Source organism: Dama dama, chromosome 13, assembly GCF_033118175.1.
Source record: "Dama dama isolate Ldn47 chromosome 13, ASM3311817v1, whole genome shotgun sequence".
In the NCBI taxonomy this organism is placed as follows: domain Eukaryota; kingdom Metazoa; phylum Chordata; class Mammalia; order Artiodactyla; family Cervidae; genus Dama; species Dama dama.
The window spans coordinates 71,783,926-71,804,725 of record NC_083693.1 but is presented as its reverse complement, the minus strand read 5'-3'; the positions used below and the strand labels follow the sequence as shown (position 1 = coordinate 71,804,725).

The 20,800-nt window shown below is 43.8% G+C and overlaps 1 protein-coding gene and 1 non-coding gene across 2 annotated transcripts in view; both read right to left on the bottom strand.

Moving 5' to 3' along the window:
• The window catches only part of EVL (Enah/Vasp-like), a 71,798-nt gene extending 62,975 nt beyond the window's left edge, over positions 1 to 8,823 (bottom strand). The window contains exon 1 of the mRNA XM_061159411.1: positions 8,532 to 8,823. The gene's annotated coding sequence lies outside the window, so the exon portion shown is untranslated. The remainder of the gene's footprint in view (positions 1 to 8,531) is intronic.
• Positions 8,824 to 20,314: 11,491 nt separating this feature from the next.
• Positions 20,315 to 20,477, bottom strand: LOC133068673 (U1 spliceosomal RNA). The gene has a single exon (XR_009695636.1). It is a non-coding gene; the product is annotated as a U1 spliceosomal RNA (small nuclear RNA).
• Between the last annotated feature and the right edge of the window lie 323 nt (positions 20,478 to 20,800).

The window sequence follows — 20,800 nt, the reverse complement described above, 5'->3', positions numbered from 1 at the left end:
TGAAAATGCATTTTCAAAGGATTTCAAAGATACGCATCTGCCTTTAAAATCAGCTTTAGGTTGCAAACCACAAACTTTGACATACTGTGTTTTTTCTCTTAGTTCAAAATATTTTCTATTTTCCCCGTGACTTCTTTTATCTACAGATTATTGAGAAATATTTTGTCTAATTTCCAAATATTTGGTGTTATCCTACTTCTGTTATTATTATTTCTAACTTAATCCTACTGTGGTCAAAGAACATACATAGGACTCTTTCTTCATTTTTCCTGTATGACTTCAATCCCTTTAAATTTATGGAGACTTGTTCAACTGCCCAGCAGGTAGTTGATCTTGGTGACTGTACTCACGTGCACAAGAAAAGAAGGTGTGTTCTGAAATTGGGTGCAGGGTTCTAAAAACGTCAATTAAGTCAAGGTGCTTAATAGTGTGGTTCGGATCTTACATCTTTATTGGTTTGTTGTCACCGCTGACTTATTTCTAATTGTTGTATCAACTGCTGAAACAAGGGTATTAAAATCTTCAACCATGATTGTTGATTTGTCCATTTCTGTCAAATTTTTTCCCCATTTATTTTGTAGTTCTTGTTAGGTACGTATATTTTTAAGGCTATTCTATCTTCTGGATGAACAGCCCTTTGGATCAGTATGAAATGGCCCTCTTTATTGCTAACACTGTCTTTACTGTTACTCTATCTGATATTAATGCAACCATTCAAACTTCCTTATGCTCACTGTTTGCCTGGTATATCTTTTTCTGTCCTTACTGATTTTCTACTATGGCAAGTTACCACAAACTTATGCCTTATAACAGCACAAATTTATTACCTTAGTTTTGTAAGATAATAGTAGGCCAGCCATCTGACACTGATCTCATGGCCTCACTGGGCTTGACCAAGGTGTAGGGGAGTTCAACAGGCTCTTTTGGAGGCTCAAAAGGAGAATAATTTCCCGGCCTTTTTACAGCTTCCAGAGGCTACCTGCACTCCTTGGCTAATGCTAGACATATATATTATGCAATAATCACCAAAATCAAGCTAATGAGCATATCCATTTCTACCTTTTAATTGGAGTATTTAGTCCGTTTACATTTATTGATATGTTTGGGTAGGGGCCTATCATTTTGCCATTGTTGCTGTTTATCTCATTTGTTTTTGGTTTTCCTGTTACTCCTTTCCTGCACTCTTTTGGGTAAACTAAATACTCTTTAAAATTCCATTTTAACTTTTCTATACTATTGACTTTTTAGCTATTCCTCTTTACATTATTTTTCAGAGGCCTTTCTAGGGATTTAAATATACATTCTGAACCTTGCACAGTATACTTAGAATTAATATTACACTAATGTAAAATATAAGAACTTTACAACTGCATAAATCCACTTCCATCCTTAATGGTATAGTAGTCCTATGTATTATATATTCTCAGTACAATGTCATATTGCGTGTCTGTTTTTTAATTACAAAAAGCCTTTATAATTACACACATGTATTTATCCTTTATAGCATTTTTCATCCCTTCCTAAACACCTGAGTTGCCTGGTATCATTTTTCTTCAGACTCAGGAACTGCCATCGGCATTTCTTGTACATCAGGTATGCTGGCAATAAATTCTTACTCTTCTTTTATTAGAATATCTTTGTTTTGCTTAACATACTCAAAGGCATTTTTTTTTTTTCTGAATAGAGAATGTTGACTGTTTTTTTTTTCTATCAGTACCTTAAAAATGTTGTTCTACTGTCTTCTGGCATCCACAGCATCTGACAGAAGTCAGCCATCATTCATACAATCATCCTCTCTATGTAATCTTTCTTCTGGCCACTTTTAATATTTTCTCTTTTTCTCTGGTTTCCAGCAGTTGTGACCATGATGGGCTTAGGTGTGGTTTTCTTTATATTTATCCTGCTAGGGGTTTACTGGAATTTGTGCATGTTTAAGTTAAGGCTTTTCACCAAACGTGGGACATTTTTGATAATTATTTCTTCAAACAATTTTTTTCTGTCCTACCACTCCCTTTTCCCTCTCCCTCCAGAATTCTGATTATACATATGTAGGCCTCTTGTTATTATCTCACAAGTCACCAAGGCTGTTGATATTTTTCAGTACTATTTTCCTGTTTTTCAGATTAGATGATTCCTTTTGGTTAGTTTCCAAGTCCACCAACACTTCCTGGTGCTGTCTCTGATCCACCTATAATCTAATCCAGTGAATTTTCTGGCTGGGCCACGCTGCTTGCAGAGTCTCAGTCCCTTGACTAGGGACTGAATCCATGCCCCCTGCTGTGGGAGCATGGAGTCCTAACGACTGGACCACCAGGGAATTCCCTCATTCAGTGAATTTTAAAACTTTATTTCTAGGACTGTAATTTCCATTTGGCAAATTTTTAATAATTTCCATTTCTCTGTCTCCATTTGTTTGCTCTTTTTATCCAACATTCCCTTTAAGTCTTTGAACATATTTTTATAATAGCAACTTTGAAGAACTTGTCTGCTAGTTCCAACTTCAGAGCCACCTGTCTACTGATTTTTTTCCCTTAAGTATAGGTCATATCTTCTGACTGTACATCCATGAATTTACACATTTGACATTGTTACGATACACTCACAGTCTGGATCATGGTGTCTTCCTTTAAAGGTGTTGAGTTTGTCCTGGCTTTTAGGTAAATTATTGGCAGGTCCTTTTAGTGCTATCAAACTTGGATTAATTCTTTCTCAAGTTCTAGTTCCATTCTGAATTTAGTCCTAGGGTATGTCCCTTTCTCAAGGGCATAATCCTTATTCCTAAAGTGTAGCTGTTCTGAGGTCTCACCTGGATGCCTAGGTGCTCAGTGAGGCCTCTTCATTTGGGTTGACAGGCATCTTGAGCATCTCCCAGCACTGCATGACCTTTGGCATCATTCAGCTCTCAGCCCTAAAGAAGGCTATCTGTGCTGGGTCTCATGGAGAGTCTCACTCTACTCATTCACAGCCAGCCCCCAGCCAACAACCCGAAGTGAATCCCTACACAAAACTCAACCTGGCTTCCTCTTCCCTATTTCCTTGCCCTTGCAACATCCAGCTATTTCAGGAGCTTGGAATTGCAATATCTGAGTGCTGAGCTCACTAAGATCGACTTTTAGCTTGGGTACCACCATTCTGTGCCAGGACCAGAAGGAAACTCCAGGTAGAAAGCTAGCTAGACTCATGGTGGGGCTTATCATGGGGGCTTCTCCACTCAAGAGCACTGTGCTGCCTGTTCAGTGCCTGACAACTGTTAAGAATTTAATATTTCATATGAGTTTCAATATCCTTCATATAGTCAGGAATTTTATATGTTTTGTTCAGTTTCATAGTTGTTTCTGTCAAGATGACAAGTCTATAACAATTACTCTGTCATAGCCAGAAGCAGAAGTTCATTATGATTATTAAAGTATCAAAGGGCACTATTTTTCATTTCTTGAGCATTTCCTAAAGATACCAGTCTGAGTTTAAATACCATTATTGTGGGAATGTGCCTTTTATTTTCATCCTTCATTTCATCTGTTCTCCAAACATGTTTCTACTCTAGAGTACTTTTCTTGGCTTCAATGAATAGGTTAACAGGTAAGAGTGAATTTTGGGGGGCATTTAAAAAAAACCCTCTACCATCTGGCTTTAATGCAGCACTTAAATGGAAGAATAATGAGATGGAGCAAGAAATGTGGAAAGATCTATGGCCAGAGCATTTTGAGATATGGACTCCAGGCCATGCTCCATTATTGGCAAGCTATACGTCCTTGGTCATTCACTTCCTCCACTTTTGACCGAGCTGCCTCATGTTCAATGAAAGGACTGGTTGTATTAATAACCATGGGTTGCAGGTGCAGCGCCAATTTCTAAGTCAACTGTCAGGGAAACAGAAAATGTTGGAAAAATAGGGTAGGGGTTGTTGACACTTGAAGAGCAATTTAATGAGACAGTTTAAAAAATGTCCTGTTTAAGGTAGCACCTTATAACGTGTTACTACGAATTGAGCTCAGCACCTAGTAATGCTGTTCCAAATATACTAGGTACACGGTAGATGCTGACTGCATGAATAAATATGTGAATAAAGAAATGAAGCTGAGGGGCACCAAATCTCACATAGGATATTAAATGCTAAGGCATATGGCTCTTGATCATGCTCAATAAATGACAACTATACTGACTTGAATTGAAAGAGGTATTTTCTATGTGGCTAGATCCCAAAAGGAAGCAGAATGGTTGAAAACAAATGAGCGAGCTATACTAAAAGATAGCTTACTTAGGAAATGTTGTTAAGATCTAGTTGCTGTGTGGTTTAAGTCATCTGTTGATTTTAGTTTCCTTTTCTCTAAACAGACTAATCTCTCTTCTACTCAGTCTTGGTGGGATATTTGAGCATAAAAGCATCTTTGTTTAAGAAATACAGAAAAAAAATCATGCTTATATAATACTGGCTTTTCATGAGAATTGCGTGTTAAAAAGAAGGCAGAGTGTTCTGAGTAGAAGGTCCTTGTGTCCTAGGAGTAGAGAAAAAGAGGACAGAGAAATGACTACACAGAATTAGTGACCATCACTGGTGCCCTTCTCCTTCATTTCTTTATTCATGTATTTGTTGATGGAATCAGCATCTACCTTGCACTGACTATACCCTGAGCAGCGTTACTAGGTGCTGAGCTCAATTCATAGTACACATTATAGGGTGCTTCCTTAAACAGGACATTTCATAACTGTCTCACCAAATTATTCTTCAAGTGTCCAGAGCAATTAGCAAGGTTCATGACCAACTGCAGTCACTTTGTCCTCTAAGACCCAATTTACATACTGCCTCTTTAAGGAGGCACTTACTGCCCCCCATGCCCCCAGAGAAAATCATTCCTGCTGCTGTGTTTCTTCAGCACTTAACAACATTATCAATTGAGTTGTCATAGATGATTTCCTTTAGGTAGGAGCTACCATGTTTTATTCATCTTTTATAACCACCTGTGCCCAGCATAATTCTTGATACATAGTAGGTGTTCAGAACTGTTCTGCTGCAGAGACTGGGATTAAAAGACATGAATTATTGGTGGTACAGAGAGGATATACATATGGTCTTGCTTTTCAAACCTAAGCATTTGGAAAGGGAAGAGCTGGGCTTTGTCTATATGACTATGGTGATCTGCCCAAGGAACTTCCATCTCAACTAAAGGGAAAGTGTCAGTCGCTCAGTTCTGTTTGACTCTTTGTGACCACACAGACTGTACCCCTATCCAGGCAAGAATACTGGAGTGGGTTGCCATTCCCTTCTCCAGAGAGTCTTCCTGACCCAGGGATCAAACCTGGGTCTCTGCATTGCAGCAGATTGTTTACTATCTGGGCCACCAGGGGAGCTTATCTCAACTAAGCTCCTAAACTCATCGGCAGCACAAGCTGCAGGACTAGCGGGCAACTGAACATTCCGAGAAAACAATGAACTTGCAGGGAAACCTGTAGTGTCTCTAAGAAGTGTAAGCCCTATAAAACACAGATTTAAAAGAAAGGCTTCATTTAAATGATGAAAACTGTGATATATAACAAGAAATATATATTTCCTTTGTCCCTGTCTCTGGCTCCGTGCTCTCCAAATTCTTGGAATTTCCAAAGTATAAGAGCAATGGAAGCATTCCTTGTTATAATACTTGGTCTTTTAGTCTTCACTTCCTGAAATAGCTTTGTGTGATAAAAGTGAAAGTCTTTTGTTATTGATAACAAGCACCTTTCAACCACCCCTGAGTTTAAGGTAACGAAGTGACTTTTGGAAAGCCCCTAAGGGAACCACCTTAGGTTGTAACTTAAAATCCATAGCCTCTGCTTCCAAGAAGGTTGAGTTCAGTAATCATTGGCTACTGATGTACTCAATCATGCCTATTCAATGGAGCCTCCATAAAATCCCCAAAGGGCAGGGTCCGGAGAGCTTCCAGGCTGGTGAAGAGAATGTATCCAGAGTTGGGAGGGTGGGACAACCTCAACACGAGGACAGAAGCCCCTGTGCCCAGGACCCTTCTGGACTCTACCTTTTATGTCTTTACATCTGACTTCATCTGTATCCTTCCTATCCTTTCATCTCCTTTGTAATAAACTGGTTTTCTGAGTTCTACAAGCTCTTCCAGCAAATTAATTGAACCCCACGAAGGGGATATGGGAGCCCCCCATTTATAGCCAGTTGGTGGGAAGCCCAGGTAATAACCTGGATTTGTGGCTGATATCTGAAGCGGAGGTGGGGGTGGGTTGGGTGGTAACAGTCTTGTGGGACAGAGCCCTTAGCCTGTGGGATGTGACGCTATCTCCAGATAATTGTAGGACACCCAGTTGGTGTCACGGAAATTCTTCACGTGTGAAAACCTCACACATCTGGTGTCAGAAGTGAAGCAATGGTGGTCTACAGATAACAAATGTTGGACAGGGTGTGGAATAAACGGAACCCTCCTACAGCTGGTGGAAATCCAAACTGGTGCAGCCAGCATGGAGGACAGCATGGAGGTTCCTTACAAAATTAGAGTTACCATATGACATGTGATCCAGCAATACCACTCCTGGGCGTGTATCCGGAGAAAACTCTAATTTGAAAAAATACATGCACCTCAATGTTCATAGCAGCACTATTTACAGTAGGCAAGACATGGAAGCAACCTAAGTGTCCATCAGCAGATGAACAGATAAAGAAGATGTGGCCCATATATACGATGGAATACTATTCGGTCATAAAAAAGAATGAATTAATGTCACTGGCAGCAACATGGATGGACCTAGAGATTGTCACACTATGTGAATTAAGTCAGACAGAGGAAGACAAATACTGTGTGATATCATTCACATGTGGAATCTAAAACATGACACAAATGAACTTATGTAGGAAACAGAAACAGACCAATAGATATCGAAAATAAACTTATGGTTACCAAAAGGGAAAGACAGGGGAGGGATAAGTTAGGAGTTTGGGATTAACAGATGCATACTAGTATGCATAAAATAGATAAACAATAAGGTCCTATATAGCACAGGGAACTATACTCTGTATCTTGTAATAAATTATAATGGAAAAGAATCTGAAAACACACACACACACACTACGTACATACATACACATATATATATAACTGAATCACTTTGCTTTACACCAGAAACTAACACAGCATTGTAAATAAACTATACTTAATAGATAAAAATTTAAAAACTGAAGCAGTGTTGTAGTAGAGTAGTGTGGGAGTAAATGAAACACATAGAAGCTTTTCTTGTGGACAAACCATACCATAGGAAACACTTTGAAAATTTAACAAGCATAATAAAATTATTGGAAATACAAGGGAAGATACAATTATAAGGTGGGAATAAGCTATGAGAAAGAAGAACCAAGCAATTTTTTAGTGTAAAAATATAACCGCTGAAATAAAGAACTCAGTGGGCAGCCTCAGCAGAAGAATTGACAAGAGATGAGAAACAAAAAATCAGGCCACACAACTGACCCAGGCTCCCCTGGTGGCTGAGATGGTAAAGAATCTGCCTGCAGTGTGGAGGATCTGGGCTGGGGAGATCCCCTGGAGGAGGGCATGGCAGCCCACTCCAGTGTTCTTGCCTGGAGAATCCCATGGTCAGAGGGGCCCGGTGGGCTACAGTGCAGGGGGTCGCAAAGAGTCAGACACGACTGAGCAACTAACACAACACAACGCAAGACACATCAGGAAGGGAAAACAAGGAAAGGAGAAAAATACCAATTCCCGTGAAAAGGGCATCCGAGAAGGAAAGAAAAAAAGATGAAACATCTGGAGAAACAATGACGGAATTTTTCAAAATCCAAGAAAGACCTAACAGCTTAGACTGAAAAGGCTCACAGGGTAACATATAGAATTGATAAATAAAACACGTTAAGTGTGCATGTGTACGCACCCAGATTCTAACAATATTTACAAACATCAGACAAAGAGAAAATTCTAAAAAGTTTTCCAAGTGTAAAGTAAGATCACCAATAAAACAACGAAAATCAGACCAGACTCTAATCTACATCCTAGCTGCATGCAGTAAGTCAACAGGATGTTATCTTCAGAATTCTAGAGGGAAAACCTTTGATACCTGCAATTCATACCAAACTAAACTATTATTTGAATATGAGGGGGAAATGCATTTCCAGGTATATAAGATCTTAGTTTACTAGGTACAGATCTTACTTTGAAGAACTTTTACTGGATATATTCCAGCACAAAAGAACATTTATGAAGGAAGAAATAACCAGTTACAAAAAGTGGGAGCATATAATTTAACACTGTTCAGCCATAAAAAGGAGGTAGGTACTGACACATGCTGTGGCATGGGTAATCCTTGAAATCATTATGCTAAGTGAAGGAAGCCAGATATGAAAGGCCACACACTGTATGCTTCCATTAACACGCAAAATGTAAAATTCACAGAGATAAATAAACTCAGAGATAGGACAACAGATTATCACCGTCACAGTGGTGGTAATTTGTGTCTGAATCTTAATCAATAAAGGTGACTGAGCGACAACAATGCCATTGAAATAAAAGTTTAATGTTACTCACAGTTTCCCCGAAACAAAAGGTCTGGTACTGCAGAGGCTCTCGTGCTGCTCCGCAGGCAGGCAGGAGCGAGCGGAAGGCCAGGGGCTGCAGCCTTTCTCGGAATTTCCGTGGGGAAAGCAGAGCAGGGTAAACAGACTAGGATTGGCTGGTTTGAATAATTCCAGCAGGCTGTGGGGCCCAGGGAAGATTTAGGGCAGGAAGAAACACTGGCTTCGTGTGTGAGTCAGACAGAGGAGGTTGAGAGTATGGACTGCAGACTGGCTGGTATGTATACGAAAAGTGGACTCACCAACAAATTTACTGCCTACAGGAATTAGCCAGCCCTGGGAAGGGCACTCTCTCCTCAACCAGCAAGAGCCCCCAAAGATGGCAAAACATTAAAAAAAAATTTTTTTTTAATATAATTAATATGGGCAGAGGGTAGGGAGGTATGGGAAGAGATGACTTAATGAGTATGGAGTTTCCTTCTGAAGTGATATAAAAAGGTTTTGGGGGAAAAAAAAAGGATTTTGCAACTACAGAGTAATGATGGTTGCACAGTGTTGTAAAAAAATATAACTGAACTGCAGACTGCAAAATGATTAAAATGGTTGTTTAAAATGGTTAGAAAAATGGGGAGGGGGGCAAAAATCTGATAAAGTTTCTTACAGCCGGAGGTTTAATTATGTTTGAGTAAGCAATGATAATCAGAAACCATTTTTTAAGGGAGTGCATTTATAATTCTGAACAAAAATTGCTTGTGTGTGTGCGTGCGGGGGGCGGGTTACTCTGCGAGGAAGAGAGAGGTCAGAGAGCACTGCAGACGGAGGGAAGCCACAGCCACTGACCAGACTTAAAACAACGGTGATGAAAAAGAAGAGCAAGCACGGGTCACAGTAAGCTAGGAGCAGCAACCAGGAGAATAAAAAGAGAAGCTACAGTTTTCAACTCAATTTAAGAAAATTCAGTATGTACATTAGAATGAGGGGGGGGGAGTGGGAGAGGGGAAAAAAAAAAACAAGGAAAAAACAGTGTTAAAAATAGAAAACACAGACTAAGAAGAAATAAGTGTATTATTCTAGTCCCCCAGTTTTTCTGCTTATGTACCCTCTACAAATATTTAGAAAAATTGTATACCCTGTTGCATATTTTTAAGGTAACATCTATAATTTTTCATGGGAAGCATGGTGACCCGAGGACAAAAGGGCAGATAAAACCCAGGAGGGTCTGGGACGCAGGAACAGAAAGACCAGACCCTTATCGTCCCTCCCACCCCCATGTTGTAACTGTTAATGGAACAGTATACCCTGTCTCCCCTCCCAACCCAGAGGAAGAAGGCATCTGTCCTACTCCTCCCCTTACCAGCATACATGCCTCATCCAATCAGCAAACAACCGGCAAGACCCCTATCCCACGCCCTGTACCCTGGGTGTAAAAGTGGACTAAGGAGCCCTGTTTAATGTCGGTTCTCCCTTAAGCGGGCCTACTGTTTTAACAGCGTCTCTTGCTCTAATAAACTTTATTTCCCTCTCATTCTGTCTCATGTCTGGAAATCATTTCCAACCCGCACCCGGACCAGAACAGGAAGTGGTGATCGCAAAGGATTTAATACTTAGAAACATCAAACATGGTTTGTGTGCATTAAATATGCTAATATTTACAAATGCAATTTAAGGTGTGAGCTTAAGTTCTTTCAGTTTAAGAAAAAGGTCTGCCCTAAAACTTCACTGGCAGAGCCTGTCTCCTCTATCAAACTGTCCAGCCACATCAGTTTCACTTTCTACTCAGAAAAAACTTGACTGATTTTCCAACACTAACATGCTTATCCATATCACAGCGAGAGATTTCTTATTTTTAGAACAGACAACTAGAGAGGCAGGGGCGTGGCCCTCTGCACAAAACTGGCAGCCTGGATGAAACAAGAGCTGCCCCCTTCACTATTTCCAACAGATGCTGTCTTTACTTGGCTCGCGGGAGGCTCCTTCAGGGCCAATGCATTCTCAAATCACTCCTCTGTTTGGTCCACAGAAGGTTACTGTATCCTGAGGCAACGGATCTTCATAAGATCTGGGAAGGGCAAGTGAGATGCCTGCCTCTCTCCACGCAGTGAGAAAAGCGGAACCACGAGGGGTCGTGTGAGGAAGGGGAGCCAGCACACCCCAGGCACACAGAACTGGGAGCTCTGGAAACTGATCCCCTTCAGGCCGCCTTTGCCAGTGCAGCCCTGGGAAGGCCCAAAACCCCGCCAGGAATGACCGTGCCCCAGTCTGAAAACGGCTGCACTAACAGTCATGACCAAAGGGGTTGAAATCACTGGTCAACAGACAGGGAATATAACATGTTGGAACTGATTTTAAAAAAAAAAAGGCAGAGTTATCCAGTCAACACAAGCCACTTAAAACAAAAGGATACTTTGAGACTGCAAATAAACAGAAAGTTATAAGGCAAATATAAATAAAAAGAACACTTGTTAGCAATTTTAATATCAAATAACAACTGAAGGAGAAAAAACATGATGAGGGATCCAGGGGAATATTAAACATGAAAAAAAAATGATAAGCACATACATATGTAACTATGTAATGAAAAAATGATGGGGAGAAATAATTAAATAAACCATTCCAGGGAAATTTTAGAAATATATGATTTACTAGATTTTTCTTAAAACAGAGAGATACAAAGTAAAAAAAAAAAAAAAAAAAAAGTGGGAGGCATTAGTTCTCTATTCAGATGTTCCTTGCTTTAAAGTTCTATTTATTTCAAGTTAGAAAACTCAAACCCATAGAATGATACCAAAGACAAATTAAGGTCCCACCCCCCTCCTCTCCTCTGGTTCGCACTCCCCAGAATGTCTGTATGGAGTCAGTTCAGTTCAGTCACCCAGTAGTATCCGACTCTTTGCGACCCCATGAACTGCAGCACGCCAGGCCTCCCTGTCCCATCACCGACTCCTGGAGTCCACCCAAACCCATGTCCATTGAGTCAGTGATGCCATCCAACCATCTCATCCTCTGTCGTCCCCTTCTCTTCCTGCCCTCAATCTTTCCCAGCATTGGGGTCTTTTCAAATGAGTCAGCTCTTCGCATCAGGTGGCCAAAGTATTTGAGTTTCAGCTTCATCAGTCCTTCCAATGAATATTCAGGACTGATTTCCTTTAGGATGGACTGGTTGGATCTCCTTGCAGTCCAAGGGACTCTCAAGAGTCTTCTCCAACACCACAGTTCAAAAGCATCAATTCTTCGGTGCTCAGCTTTCTTTATAGTCCAACTCTCACATCCATACATGACCACTGGAAAAACCATAGCCTTGACTAGACGGACCTTTGTTGGTAAAATAATATCCCTGCTTTTTAATATTTTGGAGCTCAAAAAAATAAATTCAGCCGCTGTTTCCACTGATTCCCCATCTATTTGCCATGAACTGATGGGACCGGATGCCATGATCTTAGTTTTCTGAATGTTGAGCTTTAAGTCAACTTTTCACTCTCCTCTTTCACTTTCATCAAGAGGCTCTTTAGTTCTTCTTCCCCTTCTGCCATAAGGGTGGTGTCATCTGCAAATCTGAAGTTATTGATATTTCTCCCGGCAATCTTGATTCCAGCTTGTGCTTCCTCCAGCCCAACAGACATCATGATGTACTCTGCATATAAGTTAAACAAGCAGGGTGACAATATACAGCCTTGACTTACTCCTTTTCCTATTTGGAACCAGTCTGTTGTTCCATGTCCAGTTCTAACTGGTGCTTCCTGACCTGCATACAGGTTTCTCAAGAGGCAGGTCAGGTGGTCTGGTATTCCCATCTCTTTCAGAACTTTCCACAGTTTATTGTCATCCACACAGTTAAAGGCTTTGGCACTGTCAATAAAGCAGAAACAGATGTTTTTCTGGAACTCGCTTGCTTTTTCGATGATCCAGCGGATATTGGCAATTTGATCTCTGGTTCCTCTGCCTTTTCTAATACCAGCTTGAACATCTGGAAGTTCACGGTTCACATATTGCTGAAGCCTGGCTTGGAGAATTTTGAGCATTACTTTACTAGCGTGTGAGATGAGTGCAATTGTTCGGTAGTTTGAGCACTCTTTAGCATTGCCTTTCTTTGGGATTGGAATGAAAACTGACCTTTTCCGGTCCTGTGGCCACTGCTGAGTTTTCCAAATTTGCTGGCATACTGAGTGCAGCACTTTCACAGCATCATCTTTTAGGATTTGAAACAGCTCAGCTGGAATTCCATCAGCTCACAAATCTCACTTATCTCAGTGATGCCTCCACTACACCTCTGTCCCTGTGAGGGGAGGGACTAGAGGAAGCGCTGCTTCTCGGACAGACTTGAGTAATTCAACATCTCCAAGAGTGACATACAGACAACATGCAGGCATCCCGAAAACCTTGGGCTAGGAGAGAAGCCCGTCACAAAGAACCACACATTACAAGATTCCATTTACTGAAATGCCCAACATAGGCAGATCCACAGAGACAGAAGTAGCTTGGTGGTTGTTGGGGGAAGGGACTGGGGGGAAATGGGAAAGGACAGCTAAGCGGTACAGAGTTTCCCTTTTGGTGACAAAGATGTTCCAAAATTCATTGCGCTAACAGTGGCAAAACAGAATACATTAAAGTGTACTGAACAGTACACTTTAACTGGATGAATTTAATGGTATGTAAATTATGTCTGAATAAAGCTATGATTTAAAAAATACCCCCAATACAGCAACTGTAATGCTTCCAAATGGGTTGGTTATGAATTGGTCAGACTTGGAGGCTGTTGAGGAAAATCACCTTACCATTCTGGCTCACATCAGAAATAATCCCAGTAGAAAGGACCTCAGGGAGGGTGACAAATCTCAAGTTATGTCAGCCTTCTAGAGAACGAAATGAAAATAGAATGAAATGGGATTTCTGACTAAAATGGCCTTCCCAGAATCCAGTTGTTGCAGTGTACGTGCTATTTGGCTTCAAGGCAATGTCCATACCTGAACTATGCTCAGGCTTTAAGGGAAGTCTAGGAATTGGACCCAAGAAAAATTAACTTCTCAAGGTGTTAAGTTGAGTATTTTCATGTTTCCAAGCCTTCCGCCTCCTTTCAGTGACATCCAATGGCTTTAACAAGCATTTGAAGATAAAAGGACACATTAGCTAGGTTCGGTTAACTACAGATCGTAACTATAAATCCAAAGCAGCAGGAGAGTGAGAAACCATTTTTCATCATTCCAACTACTGGTGCTTTTTGTTTGTTCCTCTGAACTTTTGTTTTGCCTTGGTTTTGATTTTTACTTCATTTGGAATGGGTTTAACACCTGTCTGGATATGAGTAGCCATCACCACAATCAGATTGAGTTCCCGTACCCCCCAAACTCCCTCCACTACTGCTTCCTGCTCACACCTCCCCCCAACACTTTCTCCCACTGATGTGTTCTCCATCGCCACCGTTTCCTCTCATAGAATGTTATACTAATGCAGTCTCTAGGCCTCAGATTACTGGGTTCTAGGCTTAACTTCCTAAGAAGCTGCCAATGGCACTGTCTCCCAGAGCAGCTGTTCCATTTCTATTCCTACCAGGAATGCCGGAGAGCCATACCCAACCCGCGCTTGGTGCTGTCAGGATTTTATTTCAGCCGCTCTAGTGAAGGTCTTGTCATACCGCCCTGTAACTTTAACTTGCGTTTCCTAATGACTGATGATGCTGTATATCTTTTCACATGCTTGTTTGCCATCTGTATATCCTCTTTGGTGAAATATTGATTCAATCTTTTGCCTACTTTTTAGAAACTGGGCTGTTTTATTACTGTTAAGCTTTGGGAGTTTCTCTGTACATTCTAAAGACAAGTCCTCTGGGGTATGCAGTTATCTGTCCCAAGTCTGTCTTTTGCTTTTACATTGCCCTCGCCACCCCAGCGTCTTTTCACAGGGTAACAGTTTTTAATTTTGATGAAACCAAAATTATTTTAATTTGACTAAGTCTAATTCATCTCTTTTTTTCCTTTATGGATGGCTGCTTTTGGTCAAATCCTTTGCCTAACCCTAGGTCATGAAGGTTGTCTCCAGTTTTCTCCCAGAATTTTTATAGTTTTGTATTTTACATTTGGATTTAGCATCCATTTTGAGGTAACTTTTGTACAATTTATAGGGCTTAGGTCAAAGTTCATTTTTTTGGCATAGTCACATCTAATTGTTCCAACTTGAACATCTGCTGAAAAGACAATGGTTTCTTCATTAAACCGCTTTTGCACCTTTGGCAAACACCAATTGTTCAATGTCTCCCTAAGTCATCTTGAAAAACCACGAGGTAATAAGCTTACTCGTATCGTACACACATCTCATTATCAGAACCCAGAACCTGAGTCAAGAACACTGAATGGGTATTTGATTCAAGTTATTTCGTGATACAGGCCGTGGAGTATGTAACCAGGCCCTGTCAGGGCTGGAGCACAGAAGGAATGTTGAGATCAGGTTTTGGTATCACAATATGAGAGGTACTGCCCCCTGGAAACATTCTGAGAGGGTGAGTAAGACAGTGAGGCAAACAGAGATCAGAACACATGAGGACTGGCTGAGAGATGAAAGGAAATGAGAGCACGACCTCTGGGCCTGTGAAATGGAGCTCACTGGGGAGACGGGAGGCTGCTTTTACGGGATCCCGAGGGAGGTGATCAGGGCCGGTGGCTGCAAGCACGGAATGTGCTCGATGCTGGAGTCCAGAGATGGACAAGCTATGCTTCTTGCTTTAGAGCGGGAAAACTATTTGGGTTTGACACAGGCCATCCGGTCAGTTTTAAGTGTAATGGCCATCTGTTTTATAGGAGACTGGACGGGATGATTTGTTTGAGTTTGATTCTGTGTGATTGCCAAAGCTGGCCCAATGGACTCTGTCTTTGGGTTTAATGGCCCCATGAAGAGGCTCAGGTCACGTGAAAGAGATCTGCCCACGGTCTCAAAACAGTGGTTACAAAACTGAATTTGGAAACCAAGCCTCGTGATGCTTAGTCCATGATTCCTATTTACTGTTTGTCAAAATTTTTAATCAACACTGTGTTTGCTGAAGACTCACTGGAAAAGACCCTGATGCTGGGAAAGATTAGAGGGCAGGAGGAGAAGAGGATGACAGGATGAGCTGGCTGGATAGCATCACGGACTCAGAGGACATGAGTCTGAGCAGATTCTGGGAGATGGCGAAGGACAGGCTTGCTTGCAGTCCATGAGGCAGCAAAGAGTCAGGCACGACTGAGTGACTGAACAACAAGTAACCCAAATGCCTCCTGTTTGTCCACGTGTCTCCTGGGTTCTTCTGACTCTTTGGGTTTTCAATCTTGCAGGCTCACTGTCTCAGAAGCCTTTAAAGAGAAAGGAATCCTGCATCTGAAATTTCAACACTTTTGTTTTCAGTGACAAGATGGAGGGAAAATATCACATCACATCAGACAGGTCTCTTCTCAAGATTTTAGTTCTGCTCTGAGCTGCTTCTGGGTGACCTACTGCTCTAATTAGGCTGGAAGTCAACTTGGCTTCCATGGGATTCAGGATAATGGCTGGAGGAAAAAGTTGTCAAAACTGCTTAACATCATCAGGGCTCACAGTGGCCTCAGAGCATTCCAGGAATTCATCGATTCATTCCATAATGCATTCTGCCGGTTAACCATAAACACAGGCACACAGGGAGAACAAACATCATGGAGTGATTTAGTCTTAATTAATATGCTCGGGACAGAACAAAGCAGACAAATGGCAACACTTGAGTTTATTGCCAGTCCCTTCCCCAAGCTCCCCAAGCAGGGGCGAGGGACAGGAGGAAGTCACCGAGGACCCAGGCCGGCTGTCCCACCTCCTCCTTTCTCCCGTGTGCTCAGCCATGAGAGGGGAGAGAGGGAACCCCAGCCCGTTCTGGCTGACAGAGTTCTGGTGAGGGTCAGAGCAGATGATAGGTGCGGAAAAGTGAAAAAGCCCTGTTCTCAAGGGAGAGACGTGTTCACTTAACAAGCATGTGTGGGGCACCTGTGACATGACATGCACTGTGTGAAACATCAGAGATGTGAACTGAAATGAAACATACCCCGGCACTCGAGATGGTCAGATGCAACACGCTGCTTGCTGCTAGGACACTGCTGGGTGTCCTAGCACGGGGTGACCTCAGAGCACAGGAGAGGTCTGTTCCCAGGCGGGGCAGTTAGGAACAACGACTGTGCATGTTCGGCCTCAACAGGGTATTAAGGCAGCAGAGGATTGTTCTCGATTTCAGAAAATACCTCACTCTATTTCACATGATGCTCAAGATTAATCTGCAAAGTGGGTCCTGGTTTTATGATTACCCTCACTCTATTCAAAATCAGTGAGGCTTCCCTGGTAGCTCAGCGGTAAAGAATCCGCCTGCCAATGCAGGAGAAATGGGTTCAATCCCTGGGTCAGGAAGATCCCCTAGAGAAGGAAATGGTAACGTACTCTAGTATTCTTGCCTGGAAAATGCTATGGACGGAGGAGCCTGGTTGTCAGAGAGTTGGACAAGACTTAGCGGCTGAACACCAACATTATAAAGCAGAGGCTCCTAACCAGGGAAGTTACTGGTATGGAGTAGGTAAGACCGACGACGCTGTGAACACCCTGCAATACACAGGGCAGCCCCCACAACAAAGGATCACCTGGGCCCAACTGTCATCTGTGCCAATGTGGAGCAGGCCTGCCGTAAAGGAGACAGGCCCACGGAGAAGCAGCAGCTCATTTAAAAAGCCACAGCGAGTGAGTGGAAAGGCTGGAACCCGAACGCAGGTCTCCTGGGACCTGGCACTCAGACAGGTGGCCCAGGTCACACAGCCCACACCGCTCTACACCCGGGCAGCGGAGGAGACTAGCCTGAAGGACGAGGGCCGGGGCAGGAGCGCGACTGATGCTGGGGTCCTGGAGTCGGAGCAGCACCGACAGGGAGAGAGATGAGGGGCAAGAGAAAAGCAGAGGAGGAGGCAGGCAGGGGAGGTCTATTTCTGACTCCGAGCTAGAACAGCCTTCAGCATTTCCACAGTGATCTGCATGTAAAGAGGCTGGCTTCACACTCTCAGTCATCACAACAGCCTCATCAGTGCGGTCGGTCGGTGGAAAAGGCCAAGATAAAAACATTTTCTGAAGCTCAGAAGGATGAAACACTTTACCCAGCGTTCCTGAGCCTGCAGAGCGGGGCAGGCCTCGGTCAGCACCCTCTCGGGCAGCTGACAGGCGCCTCGCACCAGCTACTGCTCCTCGGCCTGCTGCAGCCCACGAAGGGGGCGTCGGGGCGTCGGGCCAGGGGGCAGGTCCCTCTGAAAGGGCTGAGCTGTGAAGGCAAGCACGCAGGCCCCCGGTGGTAGAGGCGGAGGCCCTGTTTGGAGGCCAGCGTCCAACTGCAGGGAGCCCCCGCCTCTCTGTGCATAGCTGCCTGTCCTCGCAGCAAGAGACCCACCAGTTCACCTTGAGGAGGCCTCCCTGCTCTGCAAACCAAGTCCAGTCTATTTTTAAATTCTCTATTCCACAGAAGCCAATGATGCTGCTTCTGAGTGTGGCCAATGAAAACTGTTACTAGGGAGGCAGCTGCTATAGCTGAGCTCCTTAGCCTCTGCTGACAGGAGATAGAATTACTTCGTTAATGAGCTAATTTTTCAAAAAAAAAAAAAAAGTCGTCTTAAAAAATATCTTTGTCCAAAAAGCCTGGCTGCTGTTTCAGGCGGTTCTGCTGCTGACGGCTTAGCTCCTGCTAACATTTCTCCTGTGACTGATGGCCTGACTGGGCATCAAGGATGCACAGGGCAGGTATGGTGGGAAGGGGGACACGCAAGCTACTCCTGCCAGGCTCCAGGTCTCAGGGAAATGAGTTACCTTCCAGGACTGTCATCTCATCTTTAAAATGAGGGGGCGGGATGAGCAGGCCCCCTGAGCACAGTCAGCACTGACACTCAAACCATTCTGAGTCTGGTCAGAGTCAGCTTCTTCGTTTCCCCTCTGCTTGTGAAGATTATCTAAAACAATGAATGGGAAAAGCTCCTGAAAAGCAGACAGGTCACTGTTGGAGAAGCTTGTCAGAGGGGCATGAAGCCTGGCACTCTGCTCTTGTAGTGCACGGAAGGCCATTTATCCAGGTGCCAGTTTATTTGTTCACAGGGGCCTCCAGCAGTAGCTTTCAACTAAGGAATGCAGCTCATTCAGTGTGATGGGAAAAATTCGAGAGAAAATTCCACCGCAAGTAATTATTATGAAGTGCCGACATTTGCAAAAACTACCTTTTCCCCCATCACCAAGCCAAATCAAAGTCATGCCACAACATCACTTTTGCTACTGTACAGTGTGATCTTTTTGGCAGAGCGGTGGAATCACATTTCATACAACCCTGGGTGGGCACTTCCTAGTTTGGGGGACTCTTCAACTTCCACTGAATTGCACTTCGATCTCATCAGTCTAGATCTAGCTAATAACAGAGTTCATGATTTAAAAATTAAAAAAACAAAACCAAAAAAACCCCTATCATCCTGGCCTGCAGTCTGTGAACTCATGTACCTGTTTCTGACACACAAGGCCGCTGAAACTTCTGCATGCTAACAACAGGCCCGTTCGGCCTCGCAGCTCTGCCTCCTCTGGGTGCACACCCACTCAACACCAGCAGAGCGCCTTCGAAGTCGCTGCCTCGAAGTCATCTACGCCACAGTGCCTAGATCCAGCTGCTCCAGCTGTCAGGCCCTCAGGAGATCTTCAACTCCTGCCCTTCACAAAGCCTTTGAGCTCTAAAATTTTAATAACCTCGATTTCCCACCATACCAGCCTCTTTTTCAACGCTGAGTTCATAGCCAGGAAACGATTACTCAAGGTGCTGCCCAAGCTGACTGTGAGCACGCAGACCTGCCTGTGAGCCCGCGAGGGAGCTTGCAGGGCAGACGACACCTCGCCCCGCCCGTCGGCGTCCACCGCAGCGCCGTGCGCTCCAGAAGCCACCACCTGACTCGGCCACTGGGCGGGACGCTGCTCCGGTCACCTCTGCAGCCCCAGGCCCTGACGCAGGGCTGGGCGTGGGCAGCTGTTTAGATGAAGGACTACTGGATGGAGGAAGTACAGTCCGTGACAGTGACATGGCCTGACCTTGGGACCACAAGACGCAGACCAGCGCAAGCTCTGTCCTTGAGTGGCAGCGGGACCCCAGGCAGATCTCTTCACCTCTCTACCCCTGGCCCATTTGGTCACCTGTAAGATGATTTAATAAGGTGACTGATCCTTATGCTGCCTGGGACTGATGAGGCGACAGCAGACCGAGAAGCCATGGGTATACTGTAAAGCAATGGGCTGTTTTTACACACATATATAAAGAAACCTCTTCCAGCCTGGCCTTTGGGACAGTAACTGTCACGCAGAACTTTTCCTAGATGTTCCTTCCCCTGTAAACACGAAGGATGCCAGGCTAATCCCACATGCTAGCACCCTCTATAAAATCCTAAGCTCAAGAGATCCCCGCTTGGGGCACAGAGGAAAGAGCCCAGGAGGCAGGCGACTCGGGCAGCTGGTCCTGAGTCTCCCATCCATCCCCCATTGGCCTCGGACAAACGAGTCCCCTCTCTGCCTCAGTGTCCCGACGAGAAGAGATCCCCTCAAAGCTTCCTCGTCTGGCTCCTGCCCCTCAGCGGTCCCCCACTTGCCATAGCCCTTTCCCACCCAGAGTTCACAGGCGGCTCTAACTCCATCAACCCCATGCAGGAGGCTCACCACCCTCAGATGGGGTAGTATCAACACACCAGCTGGAACGAGCTCCTCTATCATCGTCCCTGTGCCGAGCTTTTCTTTGAACAGTTTCTGCTTTTTTCTTCCCCTTAGGGGAAAGCGTGAGTGCAATTCCCGACAATCACAAATTATGCAGTTGCGTTTCCCATATTTGGGGAAATCGCAGGGGTCAGCACATCCGTAGTGCAATGGAAAGCCTCGCCCTGGGAAAACCACCTTCGTGATCATGGCATCTCCCCTGCCAGGTAAGTAATAGTTTCTACTTTAATAAAAGCTCCTGTAACTTATTTGGCAGGCAACCTGGAAATCCTTTCCTATTCCTCATCGAATTATTTGCCAAGAACTGATAGCCCAGATCAAACCCCGGGAGTTCTCACCTGGACTAACTCAGCTTCCTAACGGGCTTCCCTGTCTCCAGATATAGCGCCTTCAAACCCACCTCTCACAGTCCGTTCCAAGGGTAACCGGATAAAATGAAAATCTGACAACCTCAGGTCCTCACATAAACCCCTCTGAAGAGCACCGATCTCCTGTGGGAAGAGGTGTAAAGCCTGCCTGAGCTTCAGCGCTGGGGAG